Source organism: Ambystoma mexicanum, chromosome 6p (assembly GCF_040938575.1).
Source record: "Ambystoma mexicanum isolate Mex_15411 chromosome 6p, UKY_AmexF1_1, whole genome shotgun sequence".
NCBI classification, from domain to species: domain Eukaryota; kingdom Metazoa; phylum Chordata; class Amphibia; order Caudata; family Ambystomatidae; genus Ambystoma; species Ambystoma mexicanum.
The window spans coordinates 560,358,836-560,386,483 of NC_090935.1; the positions used below are offsets into that span (position 1 = coordinate 560,358,836).

General features: G+C 44.2%; 1 protein-coding gene across 2 annotated transcripts in view; it reads left to right on the forward strand.

The window, feature by feature from the left end:
- Positions 1-27,648, forward strand: part of MAST4 (microtubule associated serine/threonine kinase family member 4) — a 2,307,007-nt gene that overhangs the window by 285,888 nt on the left and 1,993,471 nt on the right. The gene's annotated exons all lie outside the window — the stretch shown is intronic.

Sequence of the window (27,648 nt, forward strand, 5' to 3'; positions counted from 1 at the left end):
GAGAAAAGGCAAACATTTGATTAAACATATTCATTTAATTCAAACCTCAGGACTATAAGGTAATCTGTCAACCTAATTCATGCACAATTTATACAATACGCCCTTAAGAAAATGGTCATCTGTGGGTTTTTTAAAATGTTTACTGTTGCTATCCATTAAAACGTAAAATTTTTAAAAGTTGGGAATGCCAAAGTTAAGGTTTTAACCTTGTATTGAACACTAAACATTACATAATAAATCCTACATTGCTGGACATTAAACTCCTCACAATAACAAAGGTACAACAGCACATGGGGATTACTTTACAACACACACCAACATACATAGCAAGCATGCAATACATTCAAAAAGATAATTACCATTTAAATAATTAGAAATAGTGCTTTTCTTCTATGAAATGACCTCAAATAGAATACAGCCTCACCACACTACTTCACACCAAACATTGCCGAATATTAACATTGCAATTACAACCAAGCACATATACATCAGTATACATACTAAACACACAATACCATTGGCATAACACACAAAAAACAAACACAAAACAAAAGGGTGATTTAAAGTTTCCTCAACATTGGTTTTAATGGTGATGTTTAATGGTGATTGTATAGAGAAGACCTAAAGGACATCCTGTACTGGGTACTTTGTGTTTGAGGTGTCACCACTCTAAAATAAGATGCTCCTCAATCTATGTCCCAGAACGTATTGTGAAGAAATAAAGGAGCATCTGGGGGATTGGTTGTGCCAACATCTTAGGTTTTGAAATTAGTATTTTCAATTATTTTGTTAATCCTTGGTCAATTTATTGAATATCCAATCTGGGAACATCATGCCAATGCTTGTTTCCAGCTCTGCACTTTTCATCCGAGCTTATAAGGTCATTGTGCTAGATTAGTGTCTGTAAGGACTTTCTTCAGTAATTGAGTTATGTCCAGTTAAGGTTCATCAATTGGGGTTCCCTCTCATATCTTGAACATGTTAGCATTATTGCCCTGATTCCATGCTTGGTAGATGCTATTGGTTGCGTGTCAGTGGTTTTTGTTCAAAATATGCTGAATGTTTTTACGTTAAACCTCGACATTGGAATTTATAGATTTTACATGTTTAGGGATAGTAAACTGTTACAGTGAAAGCTTAATGTAGACTCCCCATAGCAAGAGTAGTTTTTTGGTGGCTTGGAACTTCATCGCGGTTTGATGTATCCATATGAAACTTTCCCAAAAATATAGACTCAGCTTGGTTATGTCAAGGGGGAGAAATCATAGACTTGGTCCCAAAATATGTTTACTATTCACGCTCCATAGACAGCGTTTTTGGTATTGCCTACAGCAGAAACAGCTAATAAATTCACTTCAAATGTTTGCAATGAACAGGAGTCTGACTCCAAAAGTATGATTTCACAAATTTGGTGCAAATCTCTGAAATATTATTTTTTACGGTGCCCAAACATTGTCAACCATCAATTAGTCATACTTGGGTTCGCCTGAACAGTTTGTTGTCCCATGTATGGCTAGTTCGTCCTCTGATTAGCTGATTTGGGTCCAAGTCCAGGCTTGTTTGGGGGCTTTATTCATATGGTTGCCATCATAGTTCATAACTTTGTAGAGTCCTTAAACTTGTACTCTGTAAAACCATTTAAAAGGGGCATGTTCCAGGTCCCTGGGTGACCTTTAAACTAGGCAAGATGGGGATGATCAGCATTGTCTAAAAGTGTTTAATAATATACGTTCTTACCTGTGTGAGAATTGCCCATTGTGAGATGATTTGTTGAGTTGTATGATGTATCCCACACTATATGGCATTGCTCAGTGTAGTAGTACAAATTGCAAACGAGTATGCCGCCAGATAAAATGTGTCACATTACAGAATACTGTTAGGTTTGTAGATGATCCCTTGTCTTAACCAGTAGCTTTCTTCTTTATAGACCTCGCTTAGGAGTTGTGAAGAGGGTCCATTTGAAATAGGATTTTGAGATGGTTGTCATTTTTTGTTATTTTTCTAGTAATTTCTCTTACACCGTTTCATCGTGCAAAATTAGGAATTCATTTTTATTTATTTAATATGCTTACAACAATAAGTTTTACATATATGAGCACATCACATCGTAAACATTTCTAAATTGATACATTCTCATTTGATACTATAAAAAATATATCTTTTGACATCTCTTAAGATCTCAAAAATCATCACATAAAATTTCATCAGATAAAAAATGAAATTCAAATAATTTCCACCAAATAACTTTCTCCATATGTTTTGCATATTACAATTGTAAATTGAGTGCTCATAAGCCATCAGAAATTTTCTGCGGAGTTTATCAAGACGTTCACACTGACATATATTATGTGGGATGCTAATTCTAGAGTGTTTACTCTGCAAAGTCGACAAAACCTGGTATTTCTCTGAATGCCCACCTTTGGCCCTAGTATTTCCATGACATCACAAACATTTATTTTGAACAACAAATACCAAGGGATAGTGGAGCAATCAAGGTATGCCATTTGATATTTAGGTTTGGTCTCTCACTACCAAGTGCCCTATAAATGCTCCACTGTTGGATTTCGTTGCCGAATTCACTATTCTTTGTTCACGATCTACATCATATATCAGTTTTTTCAGTTTACGTTTTATCTGGGCCACAGAATATAGCAACTAGCATAAAGTCACATTGTTAATCCATTTATGATAGATCATCTCCATCTATGTACCATTGTAAAATCGGTTTTGGTGTCAGTAACGTCATATTGCTCCATTATCCGCACCATAAAAGTATTATTAGCTAGTCGAGTCAAGGTGACATATAACCTCGCCGTTGACAATTGCACTCTACTACTTACACTGGTTAGCCTGCATTCTAACAATACATATTTGTAAGGAAGAGTTTTAGGCATCAACATCAATATCCTCAGCATTTTTACCTCAAATTTATCCAGCTCATTTCCATATGGATTTGCCCAAATTTCAGCTCTGTATGTCAGGCAGGAGACAATTTTAGCAGAATACAATTTTAAGACTGTTTCTACAGAAAAACTGCCCTGATGTCCAACAAATGTACTTAATATCATTGTTGCAATCATGCATTTTCTCTTTGTTTCAGTCCAGTGTTTTTTCCATGTAAGTTTATTATCCATTATCACCCCTAGGTATTTATAGTAATTAACTACTTCAATCTGCTGTTTTATTAATTGTCCATCCGCCATTATACTTTTTCTCACTGAGCTGTTTTGACTCAAACACCATAATTTTGGTTTTCCCAATGTTGATAACAAGATTGTTATGGCAAACTTTTCTAATTCATCCAACTTTGCCTGTAAACCCTTAGGTGTATAATCTAAAAGCAGGTTGTCGTCTGCACATCCTAATCATTTTAGCATTAGTTTGCCTATCTTAATGTCATTCATTTTAACATTAATCACAATTTTAAGTAAGTCTGCCAAATATAGGTCAAACAAGGTAGCAGCTAATGTGCACAGTTGTTTTACCCCGCGTGACATCTGGATATCTTCAGACAGTCTCCCCTCTATATCCAGGCGTATTCTTACTGAAGTTTCTTGGTAAAGCAGCTGTATCATATAGAACATCCCACCATGTATTCCCCAGAGTTATAATTTAGCCCATAATTTTCTTTGTGCGACAGAATCAAAGGCAGCCGAGAAATCGATGTATGCTACATATACTGGCAGCCCCCGATTTTCCCAGGAATATTCGATAGCACTTAACAAAATAGTTATATTGTGGGACGTTGAGGACCCACTTCTAAAAGCAGATTGGTAATCTGGTAAAATCCCACAGCTGCATATCCACTGATTCAGTTCCATTAGTAAAATGTTTCCAAAAATATTTGCGGGGATATCCAGCATAGCAAGCAACCTGTAATTAACCAGATCTTTACAATCTCCTTTTTTGTAAATGGGTAATATAATACTCTTCCTCCATGTATCAGGTATCTTCCCATTCGCTCCTATCCACTGAAAAACAATGTTTAGGACCTTAGCCCATTTTTCTGGGGACTGATGTAATAGGGCATTACGGGTGCTATCTGGTCCGGCGGCTCTAGACTTAGGTAATTTTTTTATTATCTTAGTAAGCGAGTCTAAAATATAAGTACCTTTCAATATTGTTCTTTTATATTGAGGATCTTTTTCATCGCTCCCCAAGGTTCCTAGTGTATTCATGACATGGTGGTCCACATAGTTTCTAGCACACAGTTAATAGTGATCGTCTTTTCTTTTCTCTCAATAATATCCCACATGATTTGGCTATTCTTATTGTTTGATGCATGGGCCAGAGTGAGCCCGATTTCTTCTTTTTTATTTTTCAAATGATATTTAAGCCATTTTCTATACTCAATTTTACATCGGTGTATCTTATCTATTACCTGTGCATCATTCTCTTTAATACAGTTCTGAATATTCTTCCTAAGTATTTTTCTTTTTAGTTGTATCTCTTTGTCGAATTTCTTTTGATGTTCTATATTCCATCTTTCGTTCACTGACTTATACCTACGTTTTATACTAATTGCATCCTTTAGCTGCTCAGTCATTTGTTCAAACATACTTAATATATGACATGCTTCATGCATTTCACCTGAAGTGGTTTTAAAATTCTGGTTATTGTGTGCAGGCTTTATGTTGGTTGACAAGTGATAAATGTTATATGTCCCTTTTTTCCAGAAATAAATAAGAGCTATTTGTACTCCACACATTCTTATCAACCTGTTTAGTCTTCATTATTCATGTTATGTTTTCAGTAACAATACTGTTTTGGACAATGCATGCTGACCATTTAATTAAATGATTTAGAACTCTTTGTTTTCAAGGTATCCTAGGCCTAGCCGTTTAGGTCTACACTACTGCCATATAACTGTATTCCCATTAGTCTAGCTGCTGCTTTGCAAGTACCACATTCACTAAGGGTTTGTTTATTATATCGAAAATGATTAATTAGGATACTCGGTCTTTCTCATTAGCAAATATCTTGCAACTGACGTGTATCTGTCTTTGGGATGTAAGAATTTAAATACACAAACACGCCAACACACACACACGCCAACACACACAAATGCCAACACACCAACACATCAGTTTTGAGAAAAGACATTTCACAAACTGTTTTCAAAAGAAAGGAATCACAGCTTCTGAAGTATAGAAATGTAAACAGTAAATATTAGAGCGGATTCAGCCTCTTTAGGGTGCTGAATTTTACAATAACAGAAGGAAACACCATCTGGAGGTTTGCATAATGCAGAGGGTGTCTGCATTAGTGCTGATGAGGATAGCTGAGAAGGTTTTTTTGACTCACATCATTTAGATTTGATTTGGTAATGAAACTTCAATATGCAATGTTTTTTGTAAATACTTTACTTAATTAAACATGGTGTGAGAAGAATTCTAAAACTTCAATCAGTATATGAAAGACACAGATAACACTATTACATTGCAAAGGGGTCTACCAAAAGCAAAGTGATTGTGTGAGACCCTCCTGTCTTAGGCAGCCTGAAATCACTAAAGTACAATGAAATCAATAGAGCTCCACAGGGGGCTCAGAAGCACCCACTGCCAATCATTGGCTTCTAGGAGGGTAATATTAAGGTTTAGGTCAGTTTGATTGAAAACAAATTGACCTTTTCCTATTTGACCACATTTCTTTGGGTTGTTTTTGTGTTCGAAATTGGGGGTGGGGGCCTCCCGCTCCCCCCACCTTAAACTATTCTCTTACCCCACCCACATATATATTTATTTTATTCCAGCTGAAATTCAACAAAAAAAGATCAAACAAATTCAGTCAAATAGAAAAGGTCAATTTGACCTGCGATCAAGTATGCCCGTGGTGCTCAACTAATTTTGCCAGAGGGCCGAATGTACCTTACGAGCTGTCTACCGGGGGGCGGATTATGTGCCTAGTGTAGCCGGTAGGGGCATGTGATGGATTTGCGAACCCCCCCATGACAGATACATATTTAAATTAAAGTACCTTCTGCCCCATTCCTGATGTTTCCTCCCAGCGATCCAGCTCCTGCGCAGCACGAACAGTGCTTCCTGTTTTGTGCACATGCGCACATGTGCCAGAACGCAGGTGACTAAGTGCCTTGCTCCGTTTGCATGTGGGATCAGGCAAAGGAGCGCCACCCTCACTCATACAAACATGCAGTTACTCAGCCAGCATCCCCTATGGGCCGTACAAGGAAGTAGAAGGGGGGGTCTCTACCTTCAAGGGACATAAGAATAAGTGTCTCTCATCATCACCCATATGCAGCTCCTGGTCCAGGTTATCACAAACCCATAAAGAGGCTAATTGCATAGCCGCCTCCACCCCTGGAGACAGAGTTGGCCGTGTGAGTGATTACTACTGTTCTACTCTCGTTTCTAAAGGTGTTTCTTTTTTTCCTGGTATTCTCCCGTGGTTTCCACAGAAGATCCTGTTCTCGGACACCGATGTGCAGGGGGTAACCTTGGGTTTGACACATTTAAAATTCGAACAGTGCACTAAGACACTCTTGGTATTACCTGCGCTGTGTAAAAGTGGTATGGACCTCACTATCTCCAACTCTCTTCCTAAATTCAATCCTACTAGAGCCCTCGAATCATCTACTTTTGATTCTCTGCGGGTGAGTTGCTTCTCCAAGCAGAGATTGTGGGTAGATCTCTCTCCTCTGCAGGTGCCTCCCTCTGTCTGGAACGGCCTCTCTCCACCTTAGCAGGATCTCCTTAAGTTATAGAAGCTCCTCAAGACCTTCCTTTTCTCCTCTTCTTTCTCTCTTCCTATCCCCTGCTAACTTTCCCTTGTTCTTGCACCATTCTGCTGACTGGCTGCTTGGTGTTCCTATGAATCTTACGGGACACCAGGCCCTTCCTGTCTAGTCTCCTGCAGTTGCCTGCTGGCCTTCCTGCACTGCTGCCTTGCCTCCCTTGCAATACCGGGTTGTGATTCCCCCTGGAGTCCCAGCCTTTCTTGAACAAAACCCAGGCCCTGCTGCTCTGGGTGCACTTCTCCCTATACACTCCCCCTGCACTCCTTGTTGCGCACTTGCACAATCTAAATGACACTAGGTCTAGTAAGATTGTTTGTCTTGTCTTCCCTTGTTCCCCCTCCCTTGCCTGGTTGCACCTTGAAACACTCGTGTATAGAAGCATTATCAATAGCTATCAATCAAATCAAATCTAAATATTGTTGAGTGGTTTATGAAACTGTCAGTGCAGTACAGTCTCTGATGAACTGGGGCAGATAGATCCAAACTAGGGGGCCCTGGAATGAGAAACCTAGTTGTCCAGAAAAGTAGATGGACAGATTGTAACACTAGGAACTCTTGTGTTGCAGGTATCACGGGTTGGTAAAAAATTGAGCATGGTCCTGGATGCAAAGTATTTAAGACTCGGCTCATGAAGGCTTCTAAATGGGACGCAAGCAATTTAAAAATGTGAGCCAATGGAGGATCCTGCAAGCCACTGTGACAAAGTCCCATGGTGTCAGGCAGGAACATCAGATGAAAAGCTACATCTAATGTAGATTTCAGTTATTTATTGGATATTTGTAAGGCCTCTATACAACAAATGGTGTTTTTAAGACCAGCAAGCAAACGGCTGAAGAAATGGAAACCTGAATTAAAAAGGACCCTTACTATCAGTACTCAATGTTTCGGCCTAATGCATACAGAGGATCTTCCTTGCTGTGGTTTTCCAACTTTCCATGCCCAAAAGCAAACCAATCCATGCACCAGGTCTATTACCACTATCCAACATCAACCAGAAATCCATAAACCCCATCCAGAAAGCCCACTGCCAGTAACACATTTAAGAGGAGTTGCAGTTCTATACATAGCCATCAAAGCCCCCGGCCCTTTGCAACCTAATATTTGCTTAATTTACTTTCATCATATAGCCCTTTTTTCTTTCAACTTGCCATTGGGTCCGTGCACCCGTAGAGTAACTCCTGGGCGTCCGTTCATGACACTGTTTTACAAGTCGCTCACAGTCACAAGAATTTCAGTGTGTCTCGCCCTCCATCTTAGCCTTTGGGTTTGCTTGTAGGATAAGCCAACAGCTTTTCAAGCTGTTACAGGGCAACCCCTGTACTGGACCCCGTCTTGACCTAATTGCCCGCCCCAGTGATATTCATGGCCCATTGCTTCCCGTGTTATTCCTTTCTGGCCAGAAGAAAGACCACAGGATGTGCAAATAGAGCCTGCTAATGCGCATGAATGATGGTTGGACAAAGGAGCACCTTTAATGCGCCTGGAAAGAGTTATTTGCCGGAGAGTTAAGTTGGGGGGTGGGAGCAGGTCATCAATTGGGGGGGGGCAATTAGATGCCTCTGGGGACACCTATGTCAGCAATGTCTCTGGCAAGAAAGACTTTCGTAATGAAGTGCGGCCTGCTTTGTTTTCCGTGGCTTGAAGTGGACCCCACTTCATTACGATAGTTCTACCCATGGGGGCCGCAAATCACAATAGGGCGGGCCGCATATGGCCCATGGGCCGCATGTTGTGCACCCCATATAGTATGCTAATACCAATATTAAGGGACATATCATCTTCATATGTTACACAATGACTTCTCCCTGCCCTTCTCTTCTCACACAAACTCACTTGCTACAACTACTCAGATGATCCAAAAATCATCTTTAAGATCCCCATGTTCGCCTCCACTCCCCACCCTGACCTCCTGCCTCAGTGACATTGAACACTGGATGACTTTCAATCACCTTCTCCTCAGTGGGGAGTGAGGCTGAGTGTTCTTTATGGCTTGGCTTCTGCAGCTTCCTCCAGTCTTTCAACGCTGTTCATCTTTCTGAGGCATTGCCCGCCTTCAAATATTCCAGGGACAGTGGAGTGAGGCTGAGTGGTCGGTGTTTGCATGGGCTCACAAGACCGTGAAAGGCGGTGAGCTGCCATACTAACATCCATGGACTGAATGGGAGAGTTGAGACCCAAGTGTCCCTCCGAGGCAGCTCAGAAACCCAGATGCCCAGCGCAGAAAGTGGGAAGTGAGTATTGCTTTAATCCCTACTTCTGAGCTATTGTTATAGAAATTTGGCAACTGCTGTTTGTTTCTTCTATGCCGAAAGTCAAAGGCGTCCATCTAAGAGCCACACAGACTGCATGTCGCCTAACTGTTAAAATTGGCAATTGCTGAATTTGAATGAAACGCCACGCGCCATAGGAGCATATTATCCCGAGCACATTATCCCCGACACACTGGCGGACATTGCTAGTTCATTAAACCTACGCAAAGCTGTGTTTTTGCATTGATTGCTATAGGCATTAAAATTGGGCTAACATTATTACCTACAGTTGCTCTGAGTTAACAGTGCAGCAATCGAGATTGTATTGTCTTAATCTGGACTTTGTTCAATGCATCTACCGACCGTCCAATCAAAGCCACTGTAAATGCTGGGGAGCAATTCAAACTCAATTGTGCGCATTGTTGGTGCATGCTCATAATAACAACTTTATGGCGGCATCACCACGTATTTGGTACACAAGCAAACAGTAAAGCAGGAAATGGGGAAACTAGGTCTATATTATAGAGTTGGCTTGCCAGAGTTGCGAGCAGTCTACGGCAGTCTCAACAGTCTTTCCACAGTTGCTGTTTTCTTGTTGTGGGAGGAGCAGTTAAACCCTTGACCCAGCGCGAAGCGGCACGCAGAGTTGGCTCGCCAGAGTTCCGAGCAGTCTACGGCAGTCCGCGGCACTCCAAGCAGTCTAGGCAGCCCAGGCCGAAATGGCCTCTTTGGCTGCCTTGGATCTTTTCAATCAAGCGCCAGTGCCGACAACCCCGCTTGGCCGTGTTCTACGCAGCCAATATACCCGCTTGGAGCGAATCAACCGACGAAATAAAAAAGGTAAAGAAAACCTCCGTTTCCACCCAAACGCAACGAAGAGTAAGGGGGGGCTAAACTCATTTCAACGTCCTCCTCCTCCCCCTCACTGTCAAGATCAAGTGCACCAGACACCCCCGCTCTTTTGGGCGCAAGGTCTCGGGCTGACGTTGGGGAAGGAAACATCGAGCCTATTGAACCGGACTCAGTGAGGGATGAAGTTTTTGATCAGTCCCTTGACACTATCCGAGCACCTTCGTACGACAATTCGGGGGCGCACTTACCTGTTGGCTCCATAGAAAATGGCACAACGTTGATGACGAACAGCCTGGGTAACACCCCGCGTTTGCCAACACGTAACTATCGCACGACTTCCGATGACCAGCTTGCCTCCGCCGCGGCGAGTGGGACCACATCTGACGACGCTGAAGGGCGCTGCCGGAATGATCCTAGCGGCTTGGTCCTACCGGAGCCACAAAATCCTCCTGACTGGCCCGCTTCCGCCGTGGTCTCGGTCGCGGCGAGTGGGATCATGCCTGACGACGCCAGAGGGCGCTGCCTGCAAGACCCCTGCGGCCCAGTCTGGGATGATCAACAGATCTCGAAATGTTCAGTCGAGTCAAGCGCCCGACAACTTTTTGATAAGCGAAACACTGACACGCCCCTACCACAAGATGGAAACCTGCAAGAATTTCAAGGGGCGTGTGTTAAGTCTGGAACTCCCATTCAAGTTGAATTGCATGCAAATCTTGGCTATACGACAACCCTTGGCGAAAGACTGCACCGAATCATCTACCACTCTATCATCATACCCACCGGCAATGTTACCAACCATAGAGAGATTGGAAAGCCTCCCAACTTTTTCTCCAATGGTGGCCCCTTTTAATACATCTAAGAAAGTAGATTCAATAGTAGATTCTGTGAATCTGCCGGGGACAGAACCCTACGCCCTACAAAGACAAACGGCTATAGCTTTATTAAAAAGAAAAGCACTCCACCAGCAGAAACCATTGGAGTCCGGCATTTTAGTCAATACAAACTACTATCAAAGGAAACAGAGCATCAGCCAAAACAATTGAGATTGGGAAAACGTTACTCTCTAAACCGCTTACATGCCATGCGCTAAAAGACTTTTTTGCCAGGCAGACTAAGAGAAAACTGGAGAGGGAAGTCGAACTTTCGGACGCCGAATTATTGGACGCAACTGCCGAAACTCCCCCGGATCCTAAACAAATGAAAACGGGGATGACTGATTTACCAACTTTACCCTTAATCGATCAACGCCTTTCTCCAGTGAGGGTACTAGAGTCCCAGCGTAACCTGGACCTCTCACATCTTAATTCATTAAATGGAACTACACAATCACTTTTGAGATCCCCTGTCGAATCATCTGAAGTCCGACCGCTGGGAACCATCGGTTCGGACCTGGACAAATCCAAGCTATCAAAAATTACTAGGAACGACGACGTACCTCAAAGAACCACCACGAACCAACTCACTCCAAATAAGCAGCATCCAGACATTCAGAGAAGCTCCTCCACGCCGGGGAAAGACAAAACTGGTGACTTATCTCCTCCGAAACTAGTCCATGGATCAAAAAACCTGTCTACAGACATGTTTGCAGTGATGTCCGCTATCACGGTGGGCTTGTCCCCATTCGTAAAGCTTTATGAATCGCTCAACGATTCGATGAAAGATCTAGTCGCAATAGCAGCTACCACAAACTCAAGTGATCTTTTTGGAAGGCTTCATTACGGCTTCCAAACAAAAAAACAGGGAGCGTGAACATCAGTGGGAGCAAAGAATGGCACATCTAGAAGCCAAATTCAGGAAGGAGGCGGTGGCACCCCCACAGATACCCTGTCCATTTATAAACATAAATGGACTCATAACCACACAGGAAAAAGTGGACAAAGCGAAGAAGGGTCAATCCATCAGGGAAACACAAACTATGCCCGTAACCGAAACACCAAAAGCAGACGTACATCAGAAAGTCAGAGAGTCAAATGGACGTGTAGCCGAATCTACTAGAAAATTGATGCCATCGACAGAGACGAGCAAAAAGGAAACAAAAAAAACAGAAACTAAAGTTGCAGAAATCTTTAGCTGGAGCAAGCAAGGAGGGGAGCCGCAACCTAAAAGAAGCCCGCCACAAGCTGAGACACAAAATTCCCAGAAAGACACAACGCCTCTAGTAATTGAACCAATAATTGAGGTGGATGACTCGGATTCATCCTCCCCAGACTCGTCTCTGATGAACCTGACACAACACTTGGAACCGGAAGATGTTTCAAATACACACCTTGCACCGTGGAAGCCTCCACCTACAGAGACAACAAATCTCGCCACTTCCTCTCGTACATTGGGCCAAATAAAAGTGTCCGTCGGCACATCGAATCCAGCTCCACCGTCTGCTCCAAAGATGATCAAAAAACCCTCTGTTGAAGTATGATCAGGAAACTGGCACCATACAGTCATGGCCAAAACGACCTGTGATGACAACAATTCGCAGAAAATTGACAAAGAGGGCACCGAAATAGTCCCCCAGTCAAACCCAGAACCAAACAAAACATTAAAGGCCCCTGTTATAGACGTGCAAACTACGAGACAAACTCACCTTTTTAAAATGGAACAACTAGTGTCAGGAAAGAATTTCCTAGTTTTGAACAGAAAAACAGTCCTTACAATACTGGCAAAAGTCCCTAGTTTGACTCACCTGTCCTCTACCAACTTCGTCTTAATCGAGCCTTATCATAGACAGAAAAAGGCCAAAGCATATTTACACGTAAAAACCATCCCCAGCCATGAGCCAACAAAGGAAACGCTTGAAACTCTGAATCTACTGGGCTTTGGTTTATCAGAATTGCAACTTCCTCAACCTTCGACCCAAACTGGACCAACACAACACGAATTCTCCAACCAGAAATTACAAACGATCCTCACAAACGCAACAGAACATTAAGTATCGAAGCCACCACGTAGAATCACGAGACCATCCACGTGATAGACCTAAATATACCCCACGGACCTGGACGAGCAGAGCCCACCACCTCAGACCAGAAGGAGGCCAAAATTGGAAAAAAACACGTCTTGGGTCAGACAGAAACTCACTGGATGATTGCCCGGCAGATCATAAAGACCTGCTGAACCACTCACAACCACGAGCTCCCTCAGGCCCCTGGTCGTGGTTAAGAAAAGTGTTAAAGCCTAATCCGCAAAATTAGCAATTATCCAACAATGACTCACGACAGTCAGACAAGTCTTCGTATGCAACCACCGAACCCATCACCCAAACCATTTCCATGTGTTCGTGGAACACGAGAGGCCACGACCATCTGCTAAACCCGGAAACACAAGACTTAGCAAAATTTGATATAATCTGCCTCCAAGAGACTTGGCTGAGGGAAAAACCAATTCTAGATGGCTATACCACCGAAATATCTCCAGCGACAAAGGGCATTTTAGGCAGACCATCGGCAGGCCTTTTGACCTCTATCAGTATTGGATCAGGAATCGATGTTAAGGGAAAGATAGCAGAATCCTATGGCATCCTCGCCCTGCAGACGGAGTGGCACCATCCAACAACAGGTCCTAAGGGAAACCAAAACTCAAAGTTGGCCATCATCAATACTTATTGGAACCCGCAAAGAACCACAAACAAGGACTTCTGTGAAGAAATGACCACGCTACTAGACAAGATCACGGCTGAATTGTCCATTGATTACATCATTATTTGTGGCTATCTGAATGCCAAATGCGATCATTTTAGCCACTTGGTACTGGCGACAGCAGCAAAAGTAAGAGGAGATCTGTGGTTAGACCTGATGGAAACCAGAAATTTTCATAACGTGGCTATGGTGAAGGGCCAACTTCCCGCTTTTCCGACGTGGGAGCGTGACTCCTCAACAGCCACGCTTGACTACATCTTCATATCTCTCGCTTTACTATCTCACGTCACTACGTTCGAGATTTACAAAACGCAAGAAAGCGACCATAACCTTCTAGCCATGACGGTGGAATCCATAACCGCGCCGAGACTGAGCTACACGCCAAGGGTGGAACTGGCAGCGAACCAAAGGCGGCTTCAGCTTACAGCACTCAACGTTAAAGAAATAACGCAAAGCTACGTTGATTATCAAAATAATTCCATTAGCAGCATGGAAAGGCCAAACTACTTGCCTCTTCTACTACTCCATACGAAAAAGCAAAAGAGTCTCAAGCCCACAACAACTGGTCAGCATGAATACGACGATTCATTAGTGCAAAAACGAAGAGAACTGAGAAAATTACAACGTGATTATAAAAGAAATACCAACGAAAACGTCAAACAACTGCTGACTGCGGCGACTAGATCTTATAGAACCTGGGTAAGACATCGGAGAGCAGCACTCGATCAGAAAGATGCAGAACAGATGTTAAAAACGCTATCTTCAAAAAGCGTAGGAGACTTCTGGGCGTTAATAAAGAACAAAGGCATCCGAAATGATGACAAACTCCTCAATTCGATACCGGAATCATCCTGGACATCTTTCTACTCAGCACATTTTGCCCCAATCTCTTCAACCGTAACTGATGCAATAACCCAAAAAGAAGTACCATGGACAAACCTAGCACTTCAAGACCAAATAAAGTCAGCAATCTCAACATTGAAAACGTCTAGAGCACTGGGGCCTGATGGTCTGACTAATATAGATTTAAAGCAAAACCAAACTGAATGGTCCATCTTGATGACAAAAATTTTCGATCTGTGCATAGCATCAAGACAAATCCCGAAAACATGGACTGAGGCGGTCATTGTACCCATCTTTAAAAAGGGAAGTAGAGATAACCCGGTGAACTATCGACCGATAGCCCTCCTGGACATCATGGGAAAAATATTCGCGACTCTTCTCTCAAAATTTCAAAACTGGGTAAGAACTTCGCCTGCAACCGACCACTTCCAAACGGGATTCTTGAAAACAGCCTCGACAAGTATAAACATCATGATCTTGAACATCATTAAAGACAATGTAAAAAACGGGGCTCCGAAAGTTTTCCTTGCCTTCATCGACCTATCTCAGGCTTTTGATAGAGTAAGCCGGCAAAGACTATGGTCTAAATTGACCAACTGGAACTGTCCTGAGGAAATCCTGAACCCAATAATCTCATTACATACAGATACAACTATGCGAGTCCGTCTAAGCCGGCAAGGCATGCAGTCAAGGTTGAAAGAGGAGTCAAACAAGGCTGTCCTTTAGCCCCTTCATTGTTCATTGCATTTCTAGGTGATTTTCGATATACGCAAACCCTCGAGAGAGCATTCCCGCCGAAAGTTGGAAACATCGCAGTCTCTAGGTTACTCTATGCCGACAGCATGATCCTGATGGACCAAACCCAAGTCGGTCTCCAGCGCCAGTTGGCAAACCTGGCTAGATTCATCTCTGAAAATGACCTAGAAATAAACACAGAGAAATCGAAAGTCTTGGTTTTGGGGAAAAAGCTCTCAAAATCCAAACCGGTTGGCTCCTGGTTCTTAAACAACGCAAAGATTGAAATAGTTACAAACATCAGGTACCTAGGTGTAATGATTGATGAACATAAAACTGAGAACTCGACCATCGTGGCTTTGTGGTCCAAAGTCAAAACACTCACCACTCAAACAAGGCTAGTTGACAATAAATATGGAAAATTCTCTTTAATACCGGCGATCCAGTTCTACAGGCAAAAGGTGGTACCATCATTAATCTATGGAATGGACGTGGCACTCAACATTCAGGAGTCAATTTGGCTGAAACTGGAGGGATATCTCTGGAAAGCTGTTCTGGGCTTACCAAAATTGGTTTCCATCGCAGCCATACGACGCGAGCTTGGTTTACTATCCCTGGCAGCATCCATTGAACAAAGCCAAATGAGAGCTTTGAGGAAAATCATCGACCCAGACTCACTACCTATCTACAAAACGATTCTAGAAGAACTAAAGCTGGGACGTTGCAAAGCATTGACCGCCTGGGGAAAAAAAACTAACGGCAAAACTAAAAGACCTTGCATGCACCCAAGAGGACTTGATCCACAACCCGGAAAAAATCTAAATCAAAGTCGCACAAGAAGACTGGATCACTACATGCAAATTAGCAACCGTAAACAAACTTCTTAGTCATCTTCCTCCTACTACTAACAAACTGAACCTCCCCCTGAACTATTGCATCAAATTCACAAACAAGAATCTCCGGAAATTGTTCATGAGAACAAGATTAAATCTGATGCCAACCCAAGAGATCTGGGCTATTCGCACTAAATCTGAAAACAAAACCTGCAGACTATGTGCAAATCCAGACTCTATAGAAACAGCAAGGCATCTGATTCTGAACTGTCCGAATACCTATTACCTACGGACAGGATTCTTACTTCCACTACTTCATGACACCCCTCTCAGAGAAGAGCACACTTGGTGGTGTATACTGATTGCGGGGGAAAAAACAAAATGGGTTACAGTAGCAGTTAAGATCTTCGACGCTGCCTTAAAAAACACTATCGTCGCTGACCCCGACACCAAAAGCACCTGAGACGGAAACCTGCGAAAGCAACCGAACAGACTTCACAAGCTGTGTAGGCAACGAAAGAAGCACTTATGCTACGTCTTTTTTTATACCTTGTAAAAAATCATTTCTTTTGGTTAAAATCAAGTAAATAAATAATAAATATATAGACTGAAATCGGCACATACTTCTGTGACCATGGCCACAGGGGTCTACACTTGCAGCTGAAGCATTGCCCTGAGACATGCGATAGTGTACTGCAAATTCCAGCAATTAAAGTAGTGAGAATGTGACATCTCGTATGGGGTTAAGAAGCCAGAACTGCGCCTCATTGCAGGTAAACTATGCTGCAAAGGAAACGAGTGAAGCAATTGGTTGGACTCCTGGGTGAGCAAAAAAGAATGGTTCTGTAGACCAAGAAGAAGAAATAGTGGCTGTATTAATGCACAGCTTAGAGGATTAGAGAACCTGTATGGAAGACATGGGCACACTGAAAAGACGAGCCTCAAGGTCTAAATGGGGAAGAACTAACCCCAATCTTAATAGTCTCTCAGAAATTAAGCACTCTGTTCACCCTATTTTGTCACCAATTGCCGACTGGAAAATAACAGACTTCTTTAAAAGAACGGGGTCTAGTACAGAAATAAGATCAATGTATCCCTAGAAGGGCAACAGCCGCGATTGATCACTCACACATGAAGGATTTGAGGATGATAGAGGATGCAGACTCAGTTTCAGTTGAATCAGATCTTCGTCTCTCGGAGCGTGTGGTGCAGCAGACCTGCGATGCCTCACTTAGAGGATCCCCAACCAAACTAACCAACTTGATGGAAAACAGTACACGCGTAGACTCCTTGTCGAGGCTAACTGGGGCTGAGGACACTCATGGGGGAGCTGCCTGACACCACACCCTTGGACAAGCCAATTAGAGAATAAGGCTAACTTCCACGACTGTGTCAGCACTTAATATGGTGCTCAGCTCATTTGTTAACTTGTATGATAATATAAGTCATTTATAACAGACATGTAAACAAGTGTTTCCATTTAGTATTTTGTGGAATTACAGATGTAGGGAGGTGGTTGTTGAGAAGACATATCCGACAGTGGACATAAACCTTGAGAACTGTTTAGAAGGAATTGTCCACCCAGAAATGTATGTGGGAAATAAATTGTTACTAACAAGCACATGTGATGATAATACTCCAGTGAGTCTGAATAGAAGTAACTTTTATAATTTCGTTCTGAGATCTTCAGTCTGAGAGCTGTCTTCTCTGGATTAGAAAGAGTTGACTCTCTGGATAGAATGAAAACTAACAGATGCATCTTAAACTTTGGATCTCGATTAGTCAAGGAGCTGGTTCTCTCACCATCTGAAATTGAGTCATCTGGGCTTTACTATTGATAAGTGGTAAGAACAAAAGAGCAAAATCAAGGGGACCACGTGAATGAGTGGCTTGAAAGTTACTATGAGCTTAGATGGCATACGAACCCAAAAGGTGCGGGTCAACTAGATAAGTGCCATGCAGGTTGATTGGTCGGGAGTTGCATGAACAATGTGTAGAAAATCTGATCCATCCAAAGCGAGTGGGACTCCTTAGAATATAGAAAACCTGACATTATTATCGTGCAACTCACAAGGGAATATGGACTTAATTTCAAACGTGGATGCCATGTCCCTTCGAAAACAATCCAACTGTGTGCTCTTACAGGAAACCTGGTTAACTTCCTATCGGTTGATCAATCGTTACCAGGTTTTCTTTCAGGCTGCCAAAACTAGTCTTGGTGGCTGTATCAACGGGGTTTGATTACGGCAATTCGTTCTGGCCAGAGTGTAATTGTTGAGGAGATGGAGCAATGGCAGTAGAATTTTCAAGCTAAGAGATCAAATCCATTTTATGATAATAAATAAATACTGGCATAAGGGAATAAGTGACTTGGGTGAATTGTAAGAGCTATACTCAATTGTATAGTGACCTTGCAGTGACCGGAAAATGGGTGTCACATTCTATTAGTGGGCAACTTGAACGTAACATAATTTCGGGCCTAGAATTGAGGAAGAAGCTTGGGACATTACCTCTGATATGGTGGCTTCCAATTTTAAAGCTCAAGCAGGTAGGAAGTGGTCTATGTGGCTGGCGTCTGTGGGTCTCCAGCTGTTGAATTGAAGTGTGATGAGAGCTCTCAGACAACATGGTATCAGGGTATCGGCCAATCCACTTTGGATTATGTTGTTGTAGATGATTTTATGTTGAAACATTGTCTAGAAATATAAATAGTGAAAAACACTTGGAGTGAGCATTGTATGTAGAGGGCTGATTTTAGTGAGTTGTTGTGTGGTAGAATGGATGGGGGACCAATCAATTGGAGAATAAACGGTGGCAGAATAGTATCTGCTGGACACATAATATGTCTTCTGAATCAAAATGTAATAAGGGCAATGATGCAATCTACAGTTGAGTGGAAGCTAGCAGTGTTTAATGTGGATCATTTCGACAATGGAGTTTTAACGTTGCCTTACTTTAGATGTTATTTTGTAATATTCTGTACAAATGTATTGTAAAGATATTTTTTAAACCATATACAAAAAATAAAAATCGTCCTCATTCACAGTAAAAGAGAAATCATGCTCTGCGGAAAGACGTCGCTCTTCCCGCCAATCCACCCCCTGGTTGTCTTCCCTAGGTCATCCCCCCCAACCCCCCAGCTTCATCCACTGCAGTTAGAAACCTGGGTTGCACCATGGACACAGACCTGACACACTCATACCACATTAACAATGTCTCCAAATCCTGCTAGCTACACTTCTGCATTCTCAGATGCATATTCCCTTAGCTCTCCTAATCCCAGAGTCACTGCAATCAAGTCCATTGTCCTCTCCTGCCTAGGCTACACAGTATCACCCCATTACTGTGTGGCCGAAAAATACTGAAGCCCAAAATACCGAATTTAAAATGCCACATTTTGCTGCATATGTATGTGGGGGGATAGGTCATGGTGATAATAAATATGTGGGGGTTGGGTGGCTTGCAGTTGGGGTCTCCCCCACATATATATGTGGTTAAATGGGCTTAAAGAAAAGAATTCTGCATTTTGGGCTTAAGTGATCACATAGATCTGTCCATGCCAACTCCCTCTACCTGGGCGCCTTATCGTATCGACTCAGAAAGCTCCAGAGGGTCCAGAACTCTGCAGCTAGGCTCCTCCTTGCACTCGGACCAAGAGAACACATCACCCATGCCCTCAATGTCATCTACTGGCTCCTGGTTGGAAGACGGGTCGCTTTCAAAACCATGTTCATCACTCACTGTGCACTTCACAAGGCAGGCCTAGAATTCCTTCAACATAAAATCACCTGCAAAGAATAGGAGGTTCCTCCTTGTCCATCCAAGCTCCCACTATCTGGAATTCAATGCAACCTGACATCCGACACATTGAGGACTACTTGGCATGCCAGAGGGCCCTCAAGACATGGCTACTCCCCCACTGCACCCATTGGGCCACTCAATCGCCCCAGGCAGGCTGAGGCAGCAACGAGCATCCAGGCTCTCACTGATTGACAAACACAGGTGAGAGCCCATGCCACTTTTATGAAACAGACGCCAGCAACATCAGATGGGTACGTATGTGCACTTCCATGTCTATTTTCGCCCAATCTTCCCCAGCACCAGAGTCTATCCTGATTAACCCCCTTGCCCCAATCCCTGCCCCAAATCTGCACTTGCCCTACTGGGCTCCCTCCCCCTGTACTAACCTGGTAGGGCTTGCACCCCTACTGAGCCCATCCAGCCCCATCCTCTCAGTAGGACTGCAAGCCCTGTCAGGTTAGTACGGGGTGAGGGAGCCCAGTAGGGCAAGTGCAGATTTGGGGCAGAGGTTGGGGGGGTTAATCAGGATAGACCATGGACCTTCACTCCCTGCATTTCCTTGGCACTCAGCCACCTGGCCTCCCCTTAGCATGAAAGATTAAAAATGTCAAGGCTTACTACCACATAATAGAAATACGGCTGTCACGAGGTCAGTTACAATTGCATTTATTAGCAAGTGGCCACTTGATTCTCAACACACCACAATGTGTGCAAGCAGACACCGTGACATGAGAGACTACTGAACATTCCAAAAGTACACATATTTATACACATTCTTCACTGCCTTGGACACATCGTCCAACCCCTCTTCATGTAATAGATAACCTAGGGTGCGTACATAACTAATTCATATTTAAACATCATTGCATAGTTTGCTGTTTTCCATCAAACCATTCACATGTTTTCCAAATACAAGACACAAGGTAACATTCCTCATTTTACTCACTTATATTTGTCTACCATATGTTCTTGAGCTTGAAGTCAGTTAGTTCCAAGGAGAGAAAACAAGGATTCCTGCAGAAGAGCACGTTCAGCTATTCATTATTCTACTTTGAACAGAGAAGGCACTGTTGGGACAAACGGCATCTAAATTACTGATTAGTACAGCTTTTGTTTAGCTTCAAGGTTCTTCAGTTCAGGATAAACGATCCACATTAGCAGCTTCAACATTCTTATCTAAGTTAACATCATAAAGCAGCACAAAGTTCATCTTGCTCTGTTGAAGCCGAATACACAAATTCTGAACATGGAACAGAAAGCAGGAGGCGATCAAAATGGTGGACAACTCAAAATGGTGGCATAGTCGGCCTGTTTCAGGTTCATTCAATGCGATATTACAGTGTGATGCGAATGTGCTTAGGCCAACATTTACTATCAGGCGGTATTATAGAAAATACATTTTCACAAGCACTCGCCTAGCCCATGGGCCCTCTTCCTCCCCCATAACTCCCCCAGCACCTACACGCTCTCCACTCTACCTGCACTTCTTTCCCTCCTTAGCTTTGGCGCATTCCGCTCTGACCGGCATCCCCACCACCTCTCCCACTCCCCAGCACTTCTTTTTACTGCACTTGCACAATCCGAATGGCCTAGTAGGATCATCTTTGTTTTTCTTCATCCTTTTTTACCCCCCAGGCACCTCTTTTGTCTTGTTGTGCCTTGAAACACCATTTGCTGTATAGGCGCATTATAAATACCCAACAAACAAAAAATAAAAAATAAAGGTCACTCTCCCGCACACATCTGCAACCATTCTCAACAAAACATTGCACAACAGCTTTGCCATTAAAATGAAGCTATCCCCATGACAAAAATTCTGGCATACTTGTTTTACATAATGTATCTACTACTCTCACTCTCTCTCGTCTACCTCAAAGCGTACATTCTGTTTGCCAGCTTTTTATGGGTTGCTAATAGGGACATGGCAACCCCTATCCAATTTTGCTTTGGCAAACATGAATGCATGCATGCATTCTAACCTCCTCTGATTAATTTGCCACACCTGGACTTGGGTCCCCCAAGGGAGTTCAACCTACAGTGCGTTGGGACCATACCAATGATGAAAGGAGCATTTCAAGTGACTTCTACTACTACACCTGTTACTACTACTTCTACTCGCCTCTCCTCCCCTCCCTTTAACCTCTTCTCTTGTAGAAACAATATATCTAGGCCTGCCCTTGGGAATGCTCATGATACCAGAGCCCTCTTTGTAGGTGTGTTCAGACCCTTAACTTGTAACAAGCCTACCTTAAGCTGTCCCACCCTAGTTGATTCCATCCCATTGAGTGTCCCTCTCACTCACTCGCTCGCTGGTGCGTCTACTCCTATGAACCTTACAACTGCCAAAGTACACCTTTATATCTTCATGTGTCCCGGTCCTTACTCCCCCCAACTCCACAACACAATCATCAAACAACTTTATTCGGCCGTAGGGGACATCAAAGTACATCCTATCACAATACCATACTTAGTAAACATAATGCAGCATATCAAAACAAGAAAGAAAAAAGGAACAACAAGAGTATAAGAAAAACGATGTCGGGGAACCCACCGATTGGGTAATCCCTTAGTTTACAGTTGCAGACTAAATCCCTTGACCAGCCACGTCAGGCCCCACTGGGCATCATCCCCAGAAGAGTAAGATTTGTGCTAGTGAGGGGAGCAGTAAGTGGGGTACTTCTGGGTAGGACAACACAATTATCAATAAACCCTGTAATAAAATATCACCCCCCTTCCTCCTGAGATGCCACTTCGGAAAGAGGGACCATAGGGCCTTACTCCCTCCTCCCCATCTAGTTCCAGTCCAGTTTGCATATACCATCTTTGGTGAATGCCCATTCCAACTCCTTTTCGCCCATAACTCTCAGCGGCTTTTCCAGACTCTTTCCAAGGGAGGGAGGGGAGTGCCCAGACTCAGGTATTTCTTTCCTTTTTCCCCTCTTTCTTTCTGTGCATCAGGACTTTCATGGGCTCCTGCTACCCTCCAAAACCCATCTCCTTTGTGTCCGTGGACTCCTGATTAGGCGGGCGTCCCAACACTTGAGCTGCCTCCGCAGCTATTGTTATCCTGAACACCTCATTACCATACTCGAACAGCAAGGCAAACTTGTATGCCCACCAGCCTCTTATCCCTTTGTCTGAGAGCCGCAATGTAAGCTGACGACAGTCTCTCCTTCTAGCCAGCGTGACACCATGACAAGTCTTTAAATATGTTGTCTTTCCCCCTTCATAAGATATGTCCTGCAAAGATTTTGCTCGAGCTAACACCTCTGCCTTTTCAGTACAGCAATGAAATCATAGCACCACCGACCGCAGGCCTTTATTTGTGGGCTATCCCTCCTCTGAGCACCCTATCTATCAATTCCTTTCCACCATCATTTTCCAATAGGCAGTTGACCATATCTTATCTGTCTTTCCACCTCCAGAGGAGATTCTCCCTCAGATTCCTTCAGGCCCAGGATTCTCAGGTTATTTCTCGGTTTATGGTTTTCAAAATTGTCCACCTTCGGGAGAACCTCCTCCCTTGCCTCTATCTCAGTTATTCTTGCATCCAGTCTCATCGCCACCAGGTGGGCATTGAGTTCATTATTCTCCATACCCTCCATTTTCACCTCCACTGCCTCGACTCGACCTCTTAAAACCGCTATGAAGGCCTGAATACCTCCTCGCTGTGCCTTGATTTCTAGCAAGATGCTTCCAATGTCCTCATTTTTAGTAAGGTTGGAGTGCACCTAATCTGATGGTAGTGCTTCTTCTGCTGCCATCATAGATCCTCTTCTAAATCTCTGAAGGGTGGCAATCTTGCACTCTGTCGCTCTAGCTTCACGGCTGGGGCCACATCATCCAGGAGTGGACTCGTAGTCTATCCAGACAGAGCACACCTCCACCTTGTCTCTGCCTCACTATCTGCCTCCCTTGTCTTGCCTGTGGGCACTTTGCAGGCCTCAACATCCTGGGATTACTACAACCTGTTTGACCCTTGGGGTAGGGGCCAATGCTTTAGGGGACCCACTTATAAGCCAGTATTTCTCTGCACCCCACAACGTGTGCCTTCGCCAGTAGCGGCAGATTTCACCAGGGATTTTCAGTTAGCCCCCTGCTAGCTGTGTGCCAAGCTCCCCTTCTCCCCTTGAGCTTGGGCAACCCTCACTGCTACGTTGGGCCTCCATCTTTGCCACACTTTAGACTCCCTCACGCTCCCCAGTGGAGAAACAGGTCTCAGCATCTCAGATAGCCTGGGATCAGCCTCGCTGCCACACTCACTGATGCTGCCCTCCACAGCCAGGCCCCAGCTTCTGAGTCTCACATTCGCAGCCTGAGGGCGGTGCTGCACGAAGCACTCAAGCCCTGGGCTGCAGCGCAGGGTCTCTGCCTGCCAGGCCTATCACACGCTGGCCCCACTCCACAATGCCATCGTGCCATACTGGGGCATTTCACCTCCCGAGGGTCTCGCAGTCCTCCTGCCACTGTGCAGCTTTCATTCACGGGGCAGAGCCATCACCATTCACTTATTTAGGTGGGGAGGAACCCTAGCAGTCTCAAGTATTTTGACTGACTGAATGTCTACACACTGGCCTGCTCCTCTACCAACTCCAGGCTTGCTGGCTATGAATGCACAATCGGATTCCTTTTCAAAATCTACACATCTGTTCACATCCTTGTTCCCCTACTTGTCTTCCTGTCTATATCGCTACTCTCTCTCTTGAGACCTGTGCTATTATGCACTCCTCAGTCTGTCCCTTGTCTACTCTCGAACACTCCTGCTCCCATTTATTCCCCCTTTCTCCCCTCCAGTGGCAAACACTCCATCTGGTCTTTAAAAACAAAAACAATATGCACTCCTTTAAATAAACTCTCAAACTCCACCTCCTGCATCGCAATGAAGCAAGCACAACACTACGCCCTAAACCCTTACCCACTTTTTGAACATCCATCATCCTACTACATATTTGTCCCATATGTATGAAGTACTCCAGCCCTCCTCACTACCGCTTCGCATATTTACTATTCAGCACTTGTCCACCACATCCTTTGTAAGTCACCTGACTCAGGACTGGCCAGCCATCTGTTTAATGAAACGAGCACTTTTTAACAACTGCTACACAGTAACAATGAAAACCTCAATTCAACCGACAGACCCATATTAATGGAAAGACCCTCAACCTAGATTCACAAAGTGACATTCTTCGTGTGCAGCAACTCTATCCCAATTGATTGGGAGTAACTATCTGCTAGCAGAGGCGTTGCTGGGGCGAGGGGGCTATAGCCCCGGGTCTTTTGGTTGTAGTCCCGGATAGAAGTTCAGGGACTCCGAATCCTGCCAGCCCCGACATGAGCCTAGCCCCTGATCTTTTCCAGACCTGGCAACACCCCTGTCTGCTAGCATGCTCATCCCCATCCATAACACTAAAGTGACCCATGACTCTTCAACACAACTCTCCCCACGGGCTTGCACCGGGCAATGCCCGAAGTACAGGTCAAATATGCTAATGTGGGTAGGCGCTTGGCCCAAAGGGTGCCAGTTTCAGGAGTTGCTCACTGTGAAGCTGGTAGTTATGACCAGTGTTACTGAACTCTTAAATACACTGTTTGCAGCATATTTTACCGTAAAATTCCCCTTTGGGGGTGTTACTCAGTCTGCCGTGAAAGGAACTCATTGCCAGTTGCCACAGTGGCCGGCCAGTCTCTGATTGCTTTCCATGGCCATTTTTTGCCAGAGTCCGACCCGAGCACCCAAAAGTATTTTTATCCTTCTAAGACTTGTTCTTTGCACATAATTAAGCAAGACTTTATCACACTGTGACAAACTGATCCACGCCAGCAACATAAACCCCCTTCTGGGTTCTGTGAAACCACTCTCTAAGCCTCATAAAGCGGCACCCAGTTATCTGAAACCACCCTTGCCCTTGTATATGCAAGAATTTACCACCATCCAATATCCCATTCAAACAAGATGAGCTGTGTTGCAAACCCAATCCACAGGTTCACCTTCTGTAACTGAAAATCCTCTGTTGCTTGCACAGAAAAGGATCTCATTCAAAGATGCCTCGAAGATTGCATGAGCCTCCATCGGAAGGAAAGCCCTCTCCTTAAAGCAGCCGCGTATGGCCTCTCCCCGGGGGCCCCCTCATCTTCCTCAGACACTGCATGACGTGGGTCCCGAGTCTGCACGGCCTAGAGACCCCCTCCTAAGAGGCCGAAACATGTCTGGGGATGCTTGTGGTCTCGTACAGAAGGGATGTGACCTAGCAGTTCAGGCTGGACTACCCCTTTTGGGGTAGGCCCAAGCCTGATTTGCATATGGTTTTTCCCCTTCTGTAATGGCTTGGCAGGCTGAAAAACGATGGTCTGGAGGGTTGCACAGAGATGTGCTCGTGCTTGATTAATTCAAAACCTTCCAGCCATCACCTTTTTGTTTTGCTGGCCTGGGGTGGGGAATGCTCAAACGTGTTCTTCATCGTGAAACTACCATGACTAATTCACCTCAGAACCACTACTCGTGCTCAAGCGATCATGTTTCAAAGGCTGCTTTAAAAGTGTCCTTCACACTGCATTGCCCAAGTGACCTGACCACACTCCGACCCCAAAGCCACCAACTGGGTGGCTTCTCAAACCCCCACACTCCAGACCCAGTGCTATGTGCTCACAATTCCACCCCAAACCATTGACATGTTCCCCACTCCCCCAACAGTAAATTGCAGTGGTGCTGTCATGTACTGGCCTGCACAAAAGCGCCTGCTGCCCAGTACTTTTGCACTCATTCAAGTGGTGCCCATGACCAAAAGCTGGGGAGGAAGGTGGCTAACGTAGTGCTCTTCATTTTGGGGTGCGCCAGTACAAAGCTACATGTTCCGTTACTCATGCAAGTGATTAAACTTGACGCTAATGCAAAAGTGACAGAAAATGTTACTCCGTCAAACACAAGTGCCCGAAGAGAGCCTGGCCCCAAATGCACAAATGTAACTACGTTAACCAACTGATTCTACTCTAAAAAATAAACGCCATGGCAAGCATGCCCCTGTTCCACTTATTCCTTTTTTTAAAAGCATTGCCTACGTTTGCCTGGCATTTCCCAGTGACTGGCGGAGCATTCCCGCGCAGTGCTGCTGTACTAACAATTTCAGGGCCAACTTGCGTACATTTACATTTTCAAGCCCATCACATGTACTCCTCCCTCCGAACGCAGAGGTCCCCTTTGTTGCTTGTACAGGTAACAGGTAATCCGAAGCCCCCGGCTGGCGATGCCAAGGAGATGACTTGGTCCTGTTTTGACAGGATTATTTGACCTATATCTAAAACAGAAATGCACATGCTATAAAATGTTGCTGTGATCTACCTCGGATCCGTCAATTCATAAATGTGTGCTTTGACTTATGCCGTCGTTTCACTAAACGTTCGTGCGCATGAGCAGTTCTCGCGGCCCATGCAGGCAGTGTGCCTGTGCTTCTATCTGCTATGACTGTGTGTTATCGCCAAGCCTCTGTGTGGCCTGGGTGAGAATGCAGTACAGTGGGTCCGTGACTAAGCCATTACCGTATACCCTGGCAGGCAGACTCTCTGCTGTAGGCAGGTGAGGTAATGGGTGTAGTTCTTGGCATGGAAAGCGGCTGACTCTTGAGTACACCACTAATTACACGCTGCTGTTTTATGAGCGTCTTGAGTTGTGAAGGCAGAAGATTAAGGCGGTCGCACAGCGGCAGCTCTGGGATTTGTTCGGTCATGGCTGGTTTCTCACAAGTCAGCCGGGATCATTGATTTTTCCCATTAGAGTTTTACGTGTGATGCCACATGGGGGTTACTAGCTCTACACAACTGGTTAACCTGCTAATGGCTGTCGATGTTTCTCTGCACCATGTTTTACTTTGTGCGTTTCTGTAAATAACTTTGCACTCATGCATCTGCTTTTGTTTGACTCTGAACCTTCAGTGTTTCTAGGATCGCACATCTTG